We start from the raw sequence: 18,146 nt of genomic DNA, 5'->3' as shown, positions 1-18,146 counted from the left end.
TGGTCTTATACAATATTTGTCCTTTTGCCTCTGACTAATTTTGCTCAGCATAATGCCTTCCAGGTTCCTCCATGTTATGAAATGTTTCAGAGATTCGTCACTGTTCTTTATCGATGCGTAGTATTCCATTGTGTGAATATACCACAATTTATTTACCCATTCATCCATTGATGGACACCTTGGTTGCTTCCAACTTTTTGCTATTGTAAACAGAGCTGCAATAAACATGGGTGTGCATATATCTGTTTGTATGAAGGCTCTTGTATCTCTAGGGTATATTCCTAGGAGTGGGATTTCTGGGTTGTATGGTAGTTCTATTTCTAACTGTTTAAGATAACGCCAGATAGATTTCGAAAGTGGTTGTACCATTTTACATGCCCACCAGCAGTGTATGAGAGTTCCAATCTCTCCGCAGCCTCTCCAACATTTATTATTTTGTGTTTTTTGGATTAATGCCAGCCTTGCTGGTGTGAGATGGAATCTCATCGTAGTTTTAATTTGCATTTCTCTAATGCCTAATGATCGAGAGCATTTTCTCATGTATCTGTTGGCTGCCTGAATATCTTCTTTAGTGAAGTGTGTGTTCATATCCTTTGCCCACTTCTTGATTGGGTTGTTTGTCTTTTTGTGGTTGAGTTTTGACAGAATCATGTAGATTTTAGAGATCAGGCGCTGGTCTGAGATGTCATAGCTGAAAATTCTTTCCCAATCTGTCGGTGGTCTTTTTACTCTTTTGGTGAAGTCTTTAGATGAGCATAGGTGTTTGATTTTTAGGAGCTCCCAGTTATCGGGTTTCTCTTCATCATGTTTGGTAATGTTTTGTATTCTGTTTATACCTTGTATTAGGGCTCCTAGGGTTGTCCCAATTTTTTCTTCCATGATCTTTATCGTTTTAGTCTTTATGTTTAGGTCTTTGATCCACTTGGAGTTAGTTTTTGTGCATGGTGTGAGGTATGGGTCCTCTTTCATTTTTTTTGCAAATGGATATCCAGTTATGCCAGCACCATTTGTTAAAAAGGCTATCTTTTCCCCAATTAATTGACACTGGTCCTTTGTCAAATATCAGCTGCTCATACGTGGATGGATCTATGTCTGGGTTCTCAATTCTGTTCCATTGGTCTATGTGCCTGTTGTTGTACCAGTACCAGGCTGTTTTGACTACTGTGGCTATATAATAGGTTCTGAAGTCAGGTAAAGTTAGGCCTCCCACTTTCTTCTTCTTTTTCAATAGTGCTTTGCTTATCCGGGGCTTCTTTCTCTTCCATATGAAATTGGTGATTTGTTTCTCTATCCCCTTAAAATATGACATTGGAATTTGGATTGGAAGTGCGTTAAATGTATAGATGGCTTTTGGTAGAATAGACATTTTTACTATGTTAAGTCTTCCTATCCATGAGCAAGGTATGTTTTTCCACTAAAGTAGGTCCTTTTGAATTTCTTGTAGTAGAGCTTTGTAGTTTTCTTTGTATAGGTCTTTTACATCCTTGGTAAGATTTATTCCTAAGTATCTCATCTTCTTGGGGGCTACTGTGAATGGTATTGATTTGGTTATTTCCTCTTCGGTGTTCTTTTTGTTGATGTAGAGGAATCCAAGTGATTTTTGTATGTTTATTTTATAACCTGAGACTCTGCCAAACTCTTCTATTAGTTTCAGTAGTTTTCTGGAGGATTCCTTAGGGTTTTCTGTGTATATAATCATGTCATCTGCAAATAGTGATAACTTTACTTCTTCCTTGCCAATCCGGATACCTTTTATTTCTTTGTCTAGCCTAATTGCCCTGGCTAGGACTTCTAGCACGATGTTGAATAAGAGCGGTGATAAAGGGCATCCTTGTCTGGCTCCCGTTCTCAAGGGAAATGCTTTCAGGTTCTCTCCATTTAGAGTGATATTGGCTGTTGGCTTTGCATAGATGCCCTTTATTATGTTGAGGAATTTTCCTTCAATTCTTATTTTGGTAAGAGTTTTTATCATGAATGGGTGTTGGACTTTGTCAAATGCCTTTTCTGCATCAATTGATAAGATCATGTGGTTTTTGTCTTTTGTTTTATTTATGTGATGGATTACATTAATGGTTTTTCTGAAATTAAACCAGCCTTGCATACCTGGTATAAATCCCACTTGATCAGGGTGAATTATTTTTTTGATGTGTTGTTGGATTCTATTGGCTAGAATTTTGTTGAGGATTTTTGCATCAATGTTCATGAGGGATATAGGTCTATAATTTTCTTTTTTTGTAATGTCTTTACCTGGTTTTGGTATCAGGGAGATGGTGGCTTCATAGAATGAGTTGGGTAGTATTCCGTCATTTTCTATGCTTTGAAATACCTTCAGTAGTAGTGGTGTTAGGTCTTTTCTGAAGGTTTGGTAGAACTCTGCAGTGAAGCCGTCTGGGCCAGGGTTTTTTTTTGTTGGGAGTTTTTTGATTCCCGTTTCAATCTCTTTTTTTGTTATGGGTCTATTTAGTTGTTCTACTTCTGAATGTGTTAGTTTAGGTAGGTAGTGTTTTTCCAGGAATTCATCCATTTCTTCTAGATTTTCAAATTTGTTAGAGTACAATTTTTCATAATAATCTGAAATAATTCTTTTAATTTCATTTGGTTCTGTTGTGATGTGGTCCTTCTCGTTTCTTATTCAGGTTATTTGTTTCCTTTCCTGTTTTTCTTTAGTCAGTCTAGCCAATGATTTATCAATTTTGTTAATTTTTTCAAAGAACCAGCTTTTGGCTTTGTTAATTCTTTCAATTGTTTTTCTGTTCTCTAATTCATTTAGTTCAGCTCTAATTTTTATTATTTGTTTTCTTCTGGTGCCTGATGGATTCTTTTGTTGCTCACTTTCTATTTGTTCAAGTTGTAGGGACAGTTCTCTGCTTTTGGCTCTTTCTTCTTTTTGTATGTGTGCATTTATCGATATAAATTGGCCTCTGAGCACTGCTTTTGCTGTGTCCCAGAGGTTTTGATAGGAAGTATTTTCATTCTCGTTGCTTTCTAAGAATTTCCTTATTCCCTCCTTGATGTCTTCTATAACCCAGTCTTTTTTCAGGAGGGTATTGTTCATTTTCCAAGTATTTGATTTCTTTTCCCTAGTTTTTCTGTTATTGATCTCTAGTTTTATTGCCTTGTGGTCTGAGAAGATGCTTTGTAATATTTCGATGTTTTGGACTCTGCAAAGGTTTGTTTTATGACCTAATATGTGGTCTATTCTAGAGAATGTTCCATGTGCGCTAGAAAAAAAAGTATATTTTGCAGCAGTTGGGTGGAGAGTTCTGTATAAGTCAATGAGGTCAAGTTGGTTGATTGTTGTAATTAGATCTTCCGTGTCTCTATTGAGCTTCTTACTGGAAGTCCTGTCCTTCTCCGAAAGTGGTGTGTTGAAGTCTCCTACTATAATTGTGGAGGTGTCTATCTCACTTTTCAATTCTGTTAAAATTTGATTTATGTATCTTGCAGCCCTGTCATTGGGTACGTAAATATTTAATATGGTTATGTCTTCCTGATCAATTGTCCCTTTTGTCATTATATAGTGTCCTTCTTTATCCTTTGTGGTGGATTTAAGTCTAAAGTCTATTTTGTCAGAAATTAATATTGCTACTCCTCTTCTTTTTTGCTTATTGTTTGCTTGATATACTTTTTTCCATCCTTTGAATTTTAGTTTGTTTGTGTCTCTAAGTCTAAGGTGTGTCTCTTGTAGGCAGCATATAGATGGATCGTGTTTCTTTATCCAGTCTGTGACTCTCTGTCTCTTTATTGGTGCATTTAGTCCATTTACATTCAGGGTAATTATAGATAAATAAGTTTTTAGTGCTGTCATTTTGATGCCTTTTTATGTGTGTTGTTGAGAATTTCATTTTTCCACATACTTTTTTGTGCTGAGGCGTTTTTCTTAGTAAATTGTGAGATCCTCATTTTCAAAGTGTTTGACTTTATGTTAGTTGAGTCGTTACGTTTTTCTTGGCTTTTATCTTGAGTTATGGAGTTGTTATACCTTTTTGTGGTTACCTTATTATTTACCCCCATTTTTCTAAGTAAAAACCTAACTTGTATTGTTCTATATCGCCTTGTATCACTCTCCATATGGCAGTTCAATGCCTCCTGTATTTAGTCCCTCTTTTTGATTATTTTGATCTTTTACCTATTGTCTTCCATGATTCCCTGTTATGTGTATTTTTTTTTTTAATTAATCTTAATTTGTTTGTTTTTGTGCTTTCCCTATTTGAGTTGATATCAGGACGTTCTGTTTTGTGACCTTGTGTTGTGCTGATATCTGATATTATTGGTTCTCTGACCAAACAATATCCTTTAGTATTTCTTGTAGCTTTGGTTTGGTTTTTGCAAATTCTCTAAACTTGTGTTTGTCTGTAAATATCTTAATTTCGCCTTCATATTTCAGAGAGAGTTTTGCTGGATATATGATCCTTGGCTGGCAGTTTTTCTCCTTCAGTGTTCTGTATATGTCGTCCCATTCCCTTCTTGCCTGCATGGTTTCTGCTGAGTAGTCTGAACTTATTCTTATTGATTCTCCCTTGAAGGAAACCTTTCTTTTCTCCCTGGCTGCTTTTAAAATTTTCTGTTTATCTTTGGTTTTGGTGAGTTTGATGATAATATGTCTTGGTGTTTTTCTTTTTGGATCAATCTTAAATGGGGTTCGATGAGCATCTTGGATAGCTATCCTTTCGTCTTTCATGATGTCAGGGAAGTTTTCTGTCAGGATTTCTTCAACTATTTTCTCTGTGTTTTCTGTCCCCGCTCCCTGTTCTGGGACTCCAATCACCCGCAGGTTATCCTTCTTGATAGAGTCCCACATAATTCTTAGGGTTTCTTCATTTTTTTAAGTTCTTTTATCTGGTTTTTTTTCAGCTATGTTGGTGTTGATTCCCTGGTCCTCCAGATGTCCCAGTCTGCATTCTAATTGCTCGAGTCTGCTCCTCTGACTTCCTATTGCGTTGTCAAATTCTGTAATTTTATTGTTAATCTTTTGGATTTCTACATGTTGTCTCTCTATGGATTCTTGCAACTTATTAATTTTTCCACTATGTTCTTGAATAATCTTTTTGAGTTCTTCAACAGTTTTATCAGTGTGTTCCTTGGCTTTTTCTGCAGTTATCCTAATTTCATTTGTGATATCATTAAGCATTCTGTAAATTAGTTTTTTATATTCTGTATCTGATAATTCCAGGATTGTATCTTCATTTGGGAAAGATTTTGATTCTTTTGTTTGGGGAGTTGGAGAAGCTGTCATGGTCTGCTTCTTTATGTGGTTTGATATGGATTGTTGTCTCCGAGCCATCACTGGGAAACTAGTTTTTCCAGAAAATCCACTAAAAAAAAATGCAGTCAGACCCCTATCAGAGTTCTCCCTCTGGCTCAGGCTATTCGGATGTTAATGAAGCCGCCTGGGAAGGGTGGGGGAGGGAACAGAGAGATAGGAGAGTAGCACCTCAGAATATAGCCAGTGTTGCTTGTCTTGCTTGGAATGACTATTATATCTGAGATTCCTGCAGGCACGTTGCCTATGTGTGCTGGCTGTGTGGAGATTGCCCCCGGGGGGTCTGGCCCGCTGGAGTCACGGACAGATCCTCCGCTTCCAGCCCCACACCCAGCGTCAAGGCTCCCCTACTGGGACGGTGCACTCTCGACTCCAAAATCAGTCGCTGCCTCCCAGGGACTTCTCGTCCCTCTAGCCGCGTGGCCGTGCCTCCTCCGCGAACCAGGTGGGCCCCCTCCTGGGGTTAGTTCAGATGGGTAGAGCAGCTCCCTGTGCTTGTGCCGTGACCGAGTGTCCCGGCTGGCACGCTGTTCTCCCCGCTCCAATACCAGTCGCTGCCTCCCGGGGACTTCTTCTATCGGCTGTGTACCACGCTGCCCGCGTGACCTGGCTGGGCCCCTTCCCGGGGTTAGTTTAGGGGGGTGGAGCAGCTCTCCGTGTTTATGCCGTACCTGCGTCCAGTCCAAATCCCGGCGAGACGGTTCCCCGGCTGGGACGCTGCTCTTCCTGTTCCAAGACCAGTCACTGCCTGCCGGGGACTTCTCCTACCGGCTGTGTCCAACGCTGCCCGCGGTTCCGGCTGGTCTCCCTCCCGGGGTTAGTTCAGGGGGGTGGAGCAGCTCTCTGTGCTTGTGCCGTACCTGACTGGTACGCTGGCTCCAGGCTCTGGAAACAATCGCTGCTTCCCCGTATTAGTTCGTTCTCCGTCTCTAAATCTGTGTTTGTTGTTCAGGGTTCGTAGATTGTTATGTATGTGATCGATTCACTTGTTTTTCTGTGTCTTTGTTGTAAGAGGGATCTGAGGTAGCGTCTGCCTGGTCCGCCATCTTGGCTCCGCCCCCTGCCTCAGGTTTTGACCAAAGGAAGTACCATGGGTTTGCATAGATGGGTGGCTTAGTGGGATGTGGCTACTGATAGAGCTGCAATGAAGACCACCTTTAGGCAGAATCACACTCTTGGTCTGAGTGCTTTTCCTTCCCTTTTTCTATGCCTTCTCTGACTTTCTATTCTCTCTGTCTCTTGTTCATGGGCTCTAGGACATCATCGTGTGTTCCTGCTGCTTGTACTACAGCACTGGTGAGATCCTCCACTGCCCTGTACCCCAGCATGCTTTGCCCTATGACCATCCACTGCATGCTAGGCTAATTCGTAATTCCTGATGGCTGTAGATCTCAATTCCAAACCATCAAGCAGGTCCTGAGAGATGTGCACATCCAGAATGTGCTCACTCTGCACTAGGATGAGACAAAGATGGGTGAGACATGGCCAACTTCCAAGAAGAGACTGCAGCTGAGACAGGGACTTAAGACATGGGCATGGCAAATTATGAACAGCAAATAAAACTTGTCATACTATCCTATAATAGGAGCAAGATGTCAAAAGGCAGCTCCCAAGAAAGGACCAAATGAGTTAGATAGGCATTTAGTGCAGAAGACCTCAAATTAGGGGATCGGGGGGGCTTCCTGGAGGAGGTGAGTTGGGCCTTGGGCAAAAGTAGCTCTTGGATAGGCATGAGTTGAGGGAGATCAGAGGCACTTAATTGGCTCACGGCTTCTGTTTTGTGCACACCCCATCCCCATCTTTCCAACCCTCTCTACCTCTAGTTTCCAGAGGAGATCTTCTTTCTTTTAAATTCTTCAACAAATGAATACTTAATGACCATTTTCTTTGTGATGGTACTATTCCATGGTCCACTGGAGGACAACTGGATTGCAGGTGTGCAGAGATTTTTGATAGCCTCAGTCCTTGAGATGAACTTCAGGGCCTGAGATGGCCAGAGCTTCTGGGCCAAGGAATGTGGGTAGTTTCTATAAGCTAAGAATGGCCCTCAGGTGATAGCCAACAAGGAAATGGGGCCCTCAATCCTACAAGAGCAAGGAAATAAATTTTGCCACCACCACATGAGTTTGGAATCCTAAGGTTCGGAAGAGAATGCAGCCCAGGTGACACATTTATTTTAGCCTTGTAACACCCTGAGCAGAGAATACAGCTACTCCATGCCTGAACTTCTGACCTGTAGAACTGTAAGCTAATAAATGGGTATGGTTTTAAGTTGCTAAGTGGTAATTTGTTAAGCATCAAAAGGAATACATGGGGGAATGTAGAAAAAAATGAATGCGAAAGATTCAAATGGTGGTAAGTGTTGTGCTGAATTAAAACTCAGGCATGTAATGGAGTGTGTGCACTGTGGTTAGAGTGGGTGGTCAAGGAAGGCTTCACAGAGGTGACATCTAAACTGAATGACAAGAAGGAAGCAGCCCAATGAAGATCAGGAGAAAGAGCATTCCAGACAGAAAGGGAATCTAAGGCAAAGGCCCTGAGGCTGTAACAAGCCTGGTGCTTTTCAGGCACATAAAGAAGTTCACTGTGGCTGGAGCCAGACTACAAGAGGCAGATACCAAATCGTCTAGGGATTTTCAAGACTGAACATGGAGTTTGGATTTTATTTTCATTGTGGGGGGAAGCCAAGGAGGATTTTAAGCAGGGGAGTGACAAAATCTGCATAATCTGATTTATGTTTTCAAAAGATCACTTCAGATACTGGCTGTAGCTTAGATTGTAGGGAGAAAAGAAGAGGAGGAGGGAGGCTGGTGAGAAGGATGTAGCATAGTCTGGTTGAGCCATGCTCGGGTCTGGGATCAGGATAGTAGGCGGCAGATGTAGAGATATGAGCTGTGGTGTTTTTTTTCCTTTCCTATTCTCCTCTCCTCTTTTTCTCTTCATTTCTTCTTCAGCCCAATCCCACTATCTCCTCTTTCTCCCCTTATAAATTTGAATACCCTCCTCATGTTTTCCTGCAAGGATACAGAGTAGAGGGCAATTCTCCCTCTTTCTGGGTTCCGAGCAGATGGAATAGCTGCCTGGGGACTGAATAAATATAAAGCATAGGGATAAGAAGGTTCCTCAGGGCCTAGCTCCTGTGGGCTGGATAGTTCCAACTATAAGCCTGACAGCTCCACTGGGCGAGGAGAGTTTTGGCCACATATTGCTGACTGTTAGTCTTTTGCACCTTGGTGATATCCTTCCACAGAGGAACTTGGGTGTATAGATCATACCTTTCCTATTTGTGTACCTAGTGCCCACCCCGTCCCACCAGCTTTGAGCATGTCAGGTACTTGGTGACACGCTTAGTGATTGATGAGGGCAAATTTGTTCTCAAACTTGTGTTGTTACAACAGACTCTGGCTAGAAACTACCATGTGCAAATCTGGTTATTCATTTATTCCATAAATATATGTTGAATGGGTACAATGTGCTATTATGGGGCTGTGGATACAAGACCACACAGGACAGATAGTGTACCTTTTCTTTAAGGAACTTACATTCTTAAACGAGAGAGAGATTTTTGTTTTTTGAGTTAAAAAAAAAAATAGTGTGTTAAATAAAACAATAAAAAAGAAGGTAAGTGCTATGAAGGAAATAAGCAAGGAAACTAAGTGCTTGGGTTTGGAGACTCCCAGAAGGACTAACTTTAAGTTTTGAAGGTATAATTTAATGAATGAACAAATATACGAATCAATAATTTTCCTGCCCCCAGATTTGCTGCATTCTGCTCAATTTCTCTTCTCTGAATCTATTTCTCCTGGGTGGAGGACCGTGAAAGTGAGCAGATATTCAGAAAAGGGGTTTAAGGAGAGGGTAAGAAGCTCTAATTTGCATTTTGCAGAGATCTAGCTGCAGCGGGTGGGGGTGGAGAGGAGCGCATGATAGGACAGAGGCTACTCCAGTGATACAAGGTCAGGTGATGGTGGCCTCTTTAAGAAATGAGGAGAAGGAGATGGATTTGAGGGACATGTAGTAGACATAAGGATGGGACAGTGATTTACTGGCTAACAGAAGGAAACTAAGGGTCAGGAACCATATCTAGGTCTCTCTGAATTGGGCAGCTGGATGAAAGTGCAGATTGATAAAAAGGAGCCGTTAAAGGTAAAGAGAAAATGGGATGTGTGTGAGAGAATTTTAGTTTCAGTTGCTCAAGACTCTTGTCCTTTCGGAGCCTGCTACACCCGTGACACATGCAGGGGTGAGATCTAGGCTGAGATGCAGTCTTAGGGGTTATTAGCATACAGACATTGGAAGCCAGGAGAGTGAATGAACAAAGAGGAGAGTTGAGGAGCTCATGGTGAAGAACCAGGTTTAAAGACGGGAAGAGAAAGAAGAGCTGGCAAAGAAAAAAAAAAGAAATTTTTAAAAGAGGGTATAATTAAACAAAAAAGTGACTTGCCTTAGGAGGTGGGAAAGGATTGGATCTGGGGCACAGGTGATGTTGTTCTGCAGCAGTGACACAGCTTCCACTGGATGGGGCTCAGGTAGGCTTGTAGATATGGTGGGGGAGGAGGCTGAGGGGTGCCCATCTGATGCTTTCTATTTTCACTGTAGCTTGCGGGTGAGGTAATCGGTTGAGAATGGCTTCTTTCCACTTATTTTTAAGATGTGAGACTTCACCACAATAAAATGCTCAGAGGAAAATCTTGTAGTGTTGGAGGGGCTGAAGATGTGGGAGAGAAGGAGAAACAATGGGATGGGGTCTAGGAGAACAGGGTTAAGAGGGTTACTCTAGGAGAGGGGCTGTGGCTTCTACGCTTTTGGGAGGAAAGGATGGGTAGAGACGAACGTGAGTTGTGTGTGTTTGTGTGTGTGTGTGTGCGTGTGCCTAAGTGAGAGGGTAAGGAATTCACATCTGCTGCATTCTACTCTTTATGTGAGGTTGGAGATAAGCTCATCTCCTGAGAATGATGCAGAAGGTGGTAGGAAAGAGGTGCAGAAGAAAGGACTGAGCAGCTCAGGGAGAAGGAAGGAAAGGATGAGAAATGAGGAGACCAAAGGCCCTTTACAGGCTTCCCAAACCTTCAAGACATATACAGACATGGGACCCAGGGCTGCAGGAATATTTCCAGACCACAGTTAGTGTCCAAACTAGGCCTGCTCTTTGAAGGCCTTCCAAATCTGAAACTGAGCAGGTTGAAAAGTTGGAGCACCTTCTTCATTCTAGTCCTCCCAGAGGGGAGGAAAGGGAGGAGTCGGTGGCAGAGAGCTGCCTGGGTTATTACTTCTCCAGGTGGAGCGTGGGGAGGAGACCACCTTGTGCGCTTTCAAAATAAGCACATGTGAATCTTTTTTTCTGTTTCTATCTCTGTGTTGCCTGTCTTACCACCTGCCTCTGCCTCTTCCTTCTCCCCAAATCTGTTCCATAAATAATTAATGACAGCAACATCGGGTACTGTTCGTGTAACTGAAGGCATCTTTTGGCAGCTTTGAGACTCTTGTCAAGCGAAGCTGTTCACCTTGGGTCTAAAACCGTGACTCCAGACAGTTTACATCTGAGTACCTTGGCATTATGAGAGGAGGGAAGTCATGGCTGCCATAAACATCATGGCTGTGTGAAACCTGAGCGCTTCTCAGAAATGGAAGTGTGATGGCATTGAGTTCTGGGGGCAAGAGATGGATGATGGGGTGGAGGGAATTTAAAAGGATGGTAAGGGGCCAGTTTCAGTATACAATACTAGACTGCATATTGTGAAAATAGGTTGTCTTAGGTTAGCTTCTCTAGAAACAGAGCTTGGGATGGGGATTCTTGAGAAAGTGATGTATTAAAGGAGTGCTATCAAATTTTTTTTTTTTTTTGTATCAGAAGTGATGATAGCACTCCTTTAATACATTAGAAAAAGTGGAAACCCTGGTGGCATAGTGGTTAAGTGCTACAGCTGCTAACCAAAAAGGTCGCCAGTTCGCATCTACCAGGCACTCCTTGGAAACTCTATGGGGCAGTTCTACTCTGTCCTGTAGGGCTACTATGAGTCGGAATCGACTCAAAGGCAACGGATTTATCAGAAATAGGTTGAGGGAAGCAGGATAAGGCAGGGGAAGAAAGCGAAGAAAGGATGTCGTCTCAGCTTCACCCTAGTCTCACAGTGAGCTCTGGAGTGTGCGTTGCCCCCTAATGTTGGTCTCCCTGGATCCAACATTAAGAGGAGAGGCACTAGGTGTAATTCCACCTGAAGTCCATTTGGAAGAGTAGGTCTCCTGAGAAGTGGCAGCTGTGTACCACTAGCCACCAACACACTGAGTTGAATCTCTGTGGAGCACCAACAGTTTCCACTATGTGTATTTAATTTTTTTTTCATTGACTGAAGTCATTCATTCATCCATCAAACAAATACATTTAGTGACAGGCTTTTCCCTTTACCTGTGCATTTCAGGTTGTTTCACACTTTCTCTAAATTCTCAACTGGTCATTGAGAGCCAAAGAATGTTATGCTTTCAGAAGTGCCGGGAAACCTCTGTCTTTGAGTATCTGCTGGCCCTTGCCCATCTATATTTCTTGGCATTTGCACTCCATCTAAATAAGTTGACAAGTCTTGATGGGGAGAACCCTGTATGCCTCAGGAAGAGGGAGAAGGAAGGAATGAGTGAGAAATGGGGGAGCCAAGGGCTCGGCTCGGCAGCCTTCCTAATCCTCTCAGCTACTGTGCATGAAGCACGCTCAGAGATTGGAAAAGATAAAGAAGAGATAAGCCTTGTGGATGGAACCTATTGTCAGCCATGGTTCTGGATTCGGCCATCAGAGCCCAAGGCCACCCTGGCAGTTTGTTAGTGTGGAAACTCCTACTCTACAAGGACAGAATATGTTTTCAGGATTTGAAAATTATTTATTTTACATAGGTGAAGCTTTATGAACTCATCATTGCAATTTGCATGGCGTCAAGGAGAGGCCTTGTGGGAAAATCACAGGGCCATCATATTGTCACTCACTTCCCTGTTGGTGGCCTTGGAATTCCTATTTGCCAAATGGAGGTTTCCAGTCACTCTCTACACTCTCTTCCTCATCTGAGAGCCTCTTCCTCAATGATTCCTGGCTCAAGTGATTTAAAATAATTAATCCAGTCCTGAGGGGACATATGTACTGGCATGTGAGGGGCCTGTATGTTCAATATTTTATCAATAACTTACACGGAGGGACAAGGGCATGCTGCTTGAGTTTTGGGGACATTGACACAAGGTTGAAAGGAACCATAATTGTGTTGGAGCCAACACAAAAAACTTAAAAGCCTGGAAAAATGGGCTGAACCCTGAAAGAAAAAGCTGAATTTTTAGTTAGAAGCTCATCATTGCACAAATAGAGATGAGGTAAGCCTGGCTTATGGTCAATTCAAGTGAAAAAGACTTAGGGTTTTCAGTTCAGGATATATTTATTTATAAATTTATAAAATATTCATGGAGTGTCTTTGTTGTACAAGGTGCTGATCTAGGAACTGGGGACACAGTAGTGAATAAAATGGACACTGCCCTCAATCAGCTTACATTCTAATAGGGGAGACAGTTGACACACAATAACCAAAAAGGAAAAAAATGCACCCATTGCTGTTGAGTTGATTCTAACTCATAGGGACCCATATGTAATCCAAATAAATATATAAATAAATGAGTTATATGATATTGGATGACAATAGTGGTGAGAGAGAAATATAAAACATGGCAATGGAATGATGGTGCACTATTTCAGTTAGGGGGTCAGGGAAGACTTCTATGAAGAGGTAATGTTTTTCACATTAGCTGTATGACATGGCTGCTAAAAAGCTTCTACTACAATCCTGGGCTCTATGACTAATTTCCTGGGTGGTTAATGTACTTGGCTGCTAACCAAAGGAGGGTCAAGTTCACCCAGAGTTGTCTTGGAAGAAAGGCCTGGTGATCTACTTCTGAAAAATCAGCCACTGAAAACCCTACGGACCCCGCAGCTGGGCAGCAGGTGGAGTGGCAGCGACCAGGCAGCCAAGCTTCTGGAAGGTTCTCTGCATGCCACAGCCTGCAGGCTTCCAGTATGAGCCCTCCCCACTGCCAAGATCCCAAAAGGAAGTTTAGCTAGGCCAAAGGGGTGGTGAAGGAGGAGCCCAAGAGATCAGCAAGGCTGTCAACTAAACTTCCACCTGCAGAAGTGGAGATGAAGCCAAAAAAGGCTGCAGGAAAGTGTGTCTGTCTGTTCACTGTGTGCTTGCACTTCTGCTTTTGCCAGTAACAGCGATGGGGACAGACAAAAAGGAATGCGTAGGTTATTGTATATAGAGTTCCAAGCCAAGGATAAATCTTAAGACAAAAAAAAGTGCAAATAAAGGGGAAAAGACGAGCACCTGGGACTGGCTGGATTTCCTTGGCCCCAGTGTGGGGCCCACCCATGTTGTCTAAACCACTTGCATTCCTGACTAGCCCCAGCTGACTTACCTCACTCCCTTCTTTGTTTCTAAGTCCTGTGCTGGCACTGGCTACCAAATAAGATTCTAAAGGACTATTTTCTGCTATATTGATGTTCATCCTTCTAAGTTTGCACAGTGGGTGGCACAAATTCTGTTTTTCTAGGTGGGAAAAAGTTTTCTCCCAAACTTCTTGCAATTTTATTAATAATGTAACAAATCAGCCAACATATTCCGAAGGCTCGGTCAATCCCAGGGAGGTGGCTTGGGCCTCTGAGCATCACATTCTTCCTCCTGCTGACTCCAGCTCTCTCTCAGGCGGGTAGCTGAGGCGCTGAGGAGCAGAGGGCAAGGGGAATTATGCATGAGCAGAGAGAGGAGATGCTGACCTTCTGTGTTTAAAGGTTAAAATGATTTCTTGGGAAATGGAACAAACTCAGTAATCAGACGCCGTTCTGAATTTTTCTGCAAAAATTAGACTCTGTGGCTGTCTTCACGTGTTCCGTTTGTGAGGATATATGCACATATATTCAACAACTAAGTCAAGTGTAACCTAATTTTACTGAGCACCTACTACGTTCTCAAGGCCTGGATAGGTTAGACTAAAGAGGCTACGAAGAGGGAAATCAAAACCCCTGGTCAGTCATAACTCAAAAACCAGAACATGCAACTAGGCAGCTTTTGGCTTCATGCTGCTTAAGGGGAATACAATACTTATTCCAGGGGTATAGTAAAAATCAAGCAAGATAAGGACACATAGTTTCACCACTTCCACAGCCATGGTGCGGGGTGGTGGAGCAATGCTCAGGATGAAGGTCACAGTGACCATGAGGTGTTAGTCATTAAGTTAAATTAGATAGAGGCAGGGCAATGGCTTGAACCCCAAAAGTCATTCTTTCATTCACTAGTTTACTAAGTGCTATGGATTAAATAATATTTCCACCAAAACCTGTGAATGTAATCCTGTTTGAAAATAGGATTTTCTTTGCAATGTTAATCAGATCATCCCTGAATAGGGTGGGTTCTAAGTCTAATCACTTCTGAGTTATAAAAAGAACAGATTAGATATAGAGGAATGCACACTTGGGGATAAGACAGGTACCAAGTGAATATCACCAAGGAAATGAGGAACACCAGGGGCTACCAACAAGGAAGGAATTGACAAGGCTGAGATCTTGATTTGGACTTTAAGTCTCCAGATCTGTGATAAAATAAATTTCTATTCTTTAAAGCCACCTACTTTGTAGTACTTTGTTATGGCATCCTTATAAAACTGCAACAATTGGGTTTATATTGTGGAAGGAAGGAATGGCATCTTACTTGTCTTTGACTTCAGGCACTCACCACCATGTTAGACACAGAGAATATCCTCACTCCATGCTTAGTGTCTTAATATCCCTCTATTGCTGTTAGAGAAGTGCCAAAATGAGGTGGATTTGAAGAACGTAAATTTATTTTCTCACAGGTCTGGAAGCTAGAAGTCCAATCAGGGTATCGGCCATATTGAATCCTTCTGAAGGGTTTGAGAGATAAACTGTTCCAAGACTCTCTCCTAGCTTCTGCTGGCTGTTGGTGCTCCTTGGCATTCTTTTGCTGCTTGTAGACATAGCTTCACATGGTGTCTTCCCGTGCGTGTGTCACTCTCTCTCCTTGTCTATTCCCCCCTTTTATAAGACACCACACTGAAGAGATTGAAATTCATCCTACTTGAGTATGGCTTAATTGATAATATCTTCGGGCGAAAAGCCCTATTTTCCCAAATAAGATAGCATTCACAGGAACAGAAGTTAAGACTTCAACATATCTTTTTGGTGAACACAATCAATCTGTAACACCAATGAATATAAATACCTTTTTTGTCTTGTTCTCTGCTGCATTCTCATGACCTAGAGCAGTATCTAGAGAGCCATAGTGGCACACAGATTAAGTGCTTAGCTGCTAACAAAAAGGTTGACAATTCAAACCCACCCAACAACTTTGCAGAAGAAAGACCTAGAGATCTGCTTCTGTAAAGATTGCAGCCAAGAAAACTATGGGAAAGTCCAACTCTGCCACGTGGGGTTGCTGTGAGTTTGAACCAACTCCATGGCACCCAACAACAACAGAACACTGCCTAGTGTTTCTCAGAAACATAATAAATGTTTGGTGAATAATGAACAAGCTCACATTAAAGAAGAAAGAGGCATCCATCCATATAAATATTATACATGTCTTGCAGTTGCTATATTTTGTGTGTTTGTATGTCTGCGTGTTGGGGCAAAGTAGTGACACAAAAAGAGGGAGAGGTTCGTTTTCTCTGCCAGGTGGGAATGGAATGTGAGAAAAGACTTAACAGGTATAACAGGCAGATTTCTTAGTTTCACACAACAGAAATTAATTCTGCTAGACTAAGCAGAAAAACAAATTCATGGAGCTCACAGAAATTCTAGGAGTATAGAAACACTAGGCTTGAGACTATGAACCCAGGAACCATGCTCAAAATTGCACAACAGAGAAGACATCCCTGCCCCTTTTCTGGATATACTCATGGTGACTTTCACCACTGGCACCACAGTGGGGGCACTGGGAATTGTCAATAGAACCCGTACATCACTTCCCCCACCCTCACCATGATGGATTCTGTGTTGTGCATTCTTCTTCATGTTCCTAACCCAATTCAGAATCTGACTTGGGTGCCTCTGACTGGATGAGTTTATGTCACCCAAGGCAACATGCACTCCACTGCAAGGGAGGCTAGGAAAGCGAATATCTGGCTTATACCCTCTTCCACAAATATTCATGGGGTAAGAAATTTGCAAAATATAGGATGGTGTTCAAATGTGTTAGGTAGTCGAGAAGAATGATAACTGATTGCTACAATAGGGCAGATAGTCCTAGTTTGCCATGGATAAAGTAGAAGGTGTGGTAGGCAGATTATACAGAGATAAAAAAAAAAAAAGATACGTATGTCTTATTCAAAAGTTTGGATTCTTATCCTTTACAAATTGGGAGTCACTGACAGATTTTAGTCAGTAAAGTGACATGGTCAGATTTGCATTTTAGAATGATCACTCTGAAGGCAAAGTGAAAAAGATGGGTGGGAAAGACCGGGGCTGGAGGCAGCGCGACTAGTTGTGAGGGCAGGGCGAGGTAGGGCAGTGGTCCTGGTGAGAGTTAAGGAGAGCCTGACATAGGCAATGGAGAGGGAGTTGCAGTAAGGATGGATGATAAGGAAAAATAATCTGCAGGATATGTGAAGGTGAAGGAGGAGCAGTGGTCAAGAATGATCCCCAGATTTCTGGACTGAGATTCCTGGGAGGGTGATGGTGCCTGTACCTGAGAGGCGATAGGTGAAGAACAGGGTCCAGTAAAAGAGCCAGAGGTTGAAAATATAGGGAAGAGAGAGAGAGACTGACTGAATGACGGGAGAGTTCTTAAAGGAGAGGAGAACTTGAGCAGAGGGGAGGATGCTGTCTTCAGTGAGGGAAGATTTGTATTTTCTTCAGAGACCAGAGGAAAGAAGGCAAAGCTGAATGTATATGTAGATACATTGGAATTGACTGGACAGCAGTGGGTTTGCTAGGAAGTTGGGGGAGTTTGTGTTTGAGGGACTTAACTTTTCCAAGGTCCTTCAACCCTAGACCAGCCTTTCTACACCCTCTGCATGGATTGTCTCCCTTGCCCTTTTTCTCTAGCTCAGATGTCTTTGTCCTCTAGTGCTGCTATAACAGAAATACCACAAGTGGATGGCTTCAACAAACACAGTCTAGTAGGCTAGAAGTCTGAATTCAGGGCCCCAGCTTCAGGGGAAGGCTTTCTTTCTTTGTCAGCTCTGGAGGAACATCCTTGTCATCAATCTTCTCCTGGACTAGGAGCTTCTCTGCGTAGGAATCTCAGGTCCAAAGGACTCACTCTGCTTCCGGCGATACTTTCTTGGTAGTATGAGGTTCTCAACTCTCTGCTTGCTTCCCTTTCCTTTTATCTCTTGTAAGATAAAAAGTGATGCAGGCCAAACCCCAGGGAAACTCCCTTTAGGTTGGATCAGGGATGTGACCTGAGTAAAGGTGTTACATCTTGCCCTAATCATCTTTAGCATAATCTAATCTTAACTCATTAATCACAGGCAGAGATTAGGATTTACAGCACATAGGAAAATTACATCAATCACAAAATGGAGGACAACCACACAATACTGGGAATCATGGCCTAACCAAGTTGACACATATTTTGGGGGGACATAATTCAATCCATGACATTAGAGATCAGCAGATGTTTTCTTAAAGGACCAGATTATAAATATTTCTGGCTTTGCCAGCCATATGGTCACGGTATTGACTACTCAGCTCTAACATTATAGAGTGAAAGCAGCCATAGACAATACGTAAATGAAGGCTGAGGCTGTGTTCCAATAAAACTTTATTTACTAAAACTGTGTAAGACATAGCTTGCTAATGATCCCTAATCAAGTTAATTCCTGCTCATCCTAACCCTCCTGG

Source organism: Loxodonta africana, chromosome 12 (genome assembly GCF_030014295.1).
Source record: "Loxodonta africana isolate mLoxAfr1 chromosome 12, mLoxAfr1.hap2, whole genome shotgun sequence".
Taxonomy (NCBI): Eukaryota; Metazoa; Chordata; class Mammalia; order Proboscidea; family Elephantidae; genus Loxodonta; species Loxodonta africana.
Note: the sequence above shows the minus strand (reverse complement) of the source record.